We start from the raw sequence: 3,348 nt of genomic DNA, 5'->3' as shown, positions 1-3,348 counted from the left end.
GAAAATCAAGGTGCTTCCTCAAATTGGTCAGCAAGTCTTAGGGGAGAACGCGAGAAGTATATGATTCCATTCAGGGTGGTTCGGCGTTTTCCATTAATGACCACCGGTGTGATGTTTCTCAGCAAAATAGAAATTGGGTAACATTAATCAACCATATGGAATGATCCTTGAGGGGTTGGGACGAGCAGCCCAGTCGAGGTATTCATTCTGAAAAATCACCAAAAAGGATGTCAGCCTCAGAGGTCTTATGTTTTAATAGTTCTAGTATCTTGATTTTAGGCCCAGAGATTCTAGAAGAACTGGCTCAAAATCCCTAGAGTTTAATCTATAATATTATGGAAAGTATAAAACTTTGGTTGCTTTATTTATATGTTATGCAAATACAGCTAAATTCAGAAATCAGGTTCAATAAGCATTGCATCGCCGTTATAAACCAAAAGAACTAGACACTTATTCTTGTTTTTCTTTTGAGAAATCAGGTTACTAAGAACAAAAAGAGGATAGGATAGATTGTGATCTCTTAAGTACATCACTAAGAAAAGACATCATCTAGTATAAAATTTTCACAAAGCATTCGAAGAAGAAACCGACAACATAACAATTTAGACATTTAAATTAGCTTCAGGCATGTTGTTGTACGAAAAACCCTGATAGATTTGGCCTGGTTCATTGAATGACTGTCATAGGAAATCATTAGGCGGGTCAGGAAGAGGACCAGATGCCTTCCTTTGAATTAGAGTAATGCAAGATGGCGACCCAGTAACTCTGGTCCAGGTGACTCATTCACAAAACCCTAGCACTCTCGCCACGATATAGTAGTCGGTACTTGCGTGTTTTGATCCATTGTGACCAAGATAGAGTATGACTGCCTCACATGAATGTCTCAGGTTGAGTAATTCTGTTGCCAAGTGTATGACCCTTCAGTCTCCAGCAAGAAGCATGTTATGGGACTGGATTCTCAGTTCAAACTAGCTACGCCAAATATCTGAACACGAATGATTCGATATGTTTTTCCCGGATCCAAGTGCGCAATCATCATCAGACAAGTCAAGAATTTTAGTACAGTGTTTGTGAAGAAATCACAAGAAAAGAAGCGTTCTTAATCAATTTTCTTCCAAAACAATACTCTCAAATTGATTCAAAACATAAGAAAAACAGAACATTTTCAGTGATAAATCATGGAAGAAGCATCACCTGGCGCACATTGATAGTCTCATAGTCATGCCAGCAGCAACAAGAGTGTTATTATATCTATACGGTCCTTTTCCGTTCATCAGAACTCCGTCCACGCATCCCGAGACTTCTTCCCATCATCAAGAGTCTTCCTTAAATCCACAAAACAAAGCTCAGTTGAACTTCTACACAAGAATCGCGCCTTTTTCTTCAACCATTCAGGAAGATGAACTTTACCGTGATGGTTCCTAGTGTACCAATCTCAATGAAGAGCGTAATATCCCCATCAGGCAGGTTAAAGGGAAACGCAGATCACAGCACGATTATTCACAGTGATGCCGCCAAAAGCCGCCGGCAGCACGCTGGAACACGGAGAAGTAGAAGAAGCTACCAATCTGATCCTTCACTTGAAATTGGTAAGAATCCAGTTCCATCCCGGCGGAATCGGGGCAGTTCGTTCCCAGAACTCCATCCGCCATGAGTTCTTCCGATGCTGGATCCATCCCTCGCCCAAAATCACCCATTCACCCATCAAAAATCAAAGCCAACCTCAAAGAGATTCAAAGCAAAGAAACCATTACCAAGTGATGAGCAATGATTCAGTAGGAGTTGAGCACATTGACAACGTTCCAGTTGGTGGTGATATTCATCACAGGGACCAGGAAACTGCTGTCCTGGGATCACCTGCCAAAAATCCACTCCAAAACTCCATGAGAAACCAAAACAAAACTCTTCTAGGGTTTCATCTCATCACAAAAGGATCACCTGCTGAGGAACACCAAGCGGAGAAGCAGTGTCGTACTCACGTTCCAGTCAAAGAATGCGAATGGATCTCCGGCGAAGCACTGCCCTATCAGCACCGGAAGCCCGCAAACCAGCGCCGCCGCAGCCGTCGCCGCCGCCATGAACGCCGGCGAAAACGAAGAAGAAGAAGAGACCATCTACTAAAAACACTGATATTTTTACAGAGACGAGGGACTAAAACGCAAAAACTTAACAAAATGGAAACGAGGATGAGAATTTAACAGAGAAGTTGAGCCCTCGATGCCCAAAAATAAGCATGATCTACTGAAATTACTAAAACACCCTTCATTCTTGTTCCTTTGTTGAGGGGCAAATCATAATTTCACGTACACTGAGATTATATTACCAAACTACCCTTGATTATGGTGCCTCGTTGTATATATTCTTTGTAATTTTACATTATATTTTGTGTAAAATAGTAAAATAGTATTTGGCATGGTACTGACTAGGGTTTGCTATTAAGGAAAGTGAGTGAAATTAATTAGTAAATTTTTTAGGGATTTGGATGTGATTTATCACTGTACCTTAACATGATTGAATCTTTAATTACCAAATCAAGAAAACCAGGTCTAATTACGAAAACACCCTCAGATATGATCCCTCTGGGTTACTTTTCAAGAATAAAAGGAGTAAATCATAATTTACTATATTTCCTGTGAATAACTTACTAAAATGTCATTGATTGTGGTCCATTGCCTAATAAATTTTAATGCAAAATTTTAGGAAATTATATATATATATATATATTGTTAACAATTCGGTTATGATTTTTTAGTGAATCTTGAGAGGATTGAGTCCTTAATTTATTTACCAAATAAAGATATTGGGTATAATTACGAAAACAACCTTGATTATGGGGTATTGGATTATCTTTTTATGAAAAGGGGGCAAATTATAATTATAAACTTTTTGAAGTACTAGATGAGAATTTCGGTGTGACTTGGATTTGTAGCCGTTGGAGGTTTTGGTTGGTATGAACTGGAAAAACACGTGAACGGGATGAGCAAGTGTTTTTTAAAAAATTATGTCGTTTTTTTTTTCTTTTTGTAACTACACCCTTCACAAAACTTATATTATAAATTAGTCATTAGAAAAAGTGTTTTTTTTGTTTTATAATTCGTTATACATTTATCTAAAATACGCATTTTATCCTAATAATTGTTCTGTTATCAAGATAGTTAAAACCAATTGCATTGCAACTTGTTTTTTATTCTAATATTATTTTATTCATTTCAGGAAAAAAAAACGAATTAAAACTAAATTAAATTTTAGTTAATGAGAAATTTGTTAATAATAATAACCATAAACGCTATATAATTATAAACTTTTTGAGGGATATATGTGAAAACTTTGCAAGCCACTAATAGACAA

General features: G+C 37.3%; 1 pseudogene; it reads right to left on the bottom strand.

Moving 5' to 3' along the window:
* Nucleotides 1–610: 610 nt before the first annotated feature.
* On the bottom strand, nucleotides 611–2,170 carry LOC120272218 (annotated as a pseudogene).
* Between the last annotated feature and the right edge of the window lie 1,178 nt (nucleotides 2,171–3,348).

This window comes from Dioscorea cayenensis, chromosome 11 (assembly GCF_009730915.1).
Source record: "Dioscorea cayenensis subsp. rotundata cultivar TDr96_F1 chromosome 11, TDr96_F1_v2_PseudoChromosome.rev07_lg8_w22 25.fasta, whole genome shotgun sequence".
Classification (NCBI taxonomy): domain Eukaryota; kingdom Viridiplantae; phylum Streptophyta; class Magnoliopsida; order Dioscoreales; family Dioscoreaceae; genus Dioscorea; species Dioscorea cayenensis.
The sequence above is the reverse complement of the archived record's forward strand: the minus strand, read 5'-3'. Positions and strand labels throughout refer to the sequence as shown.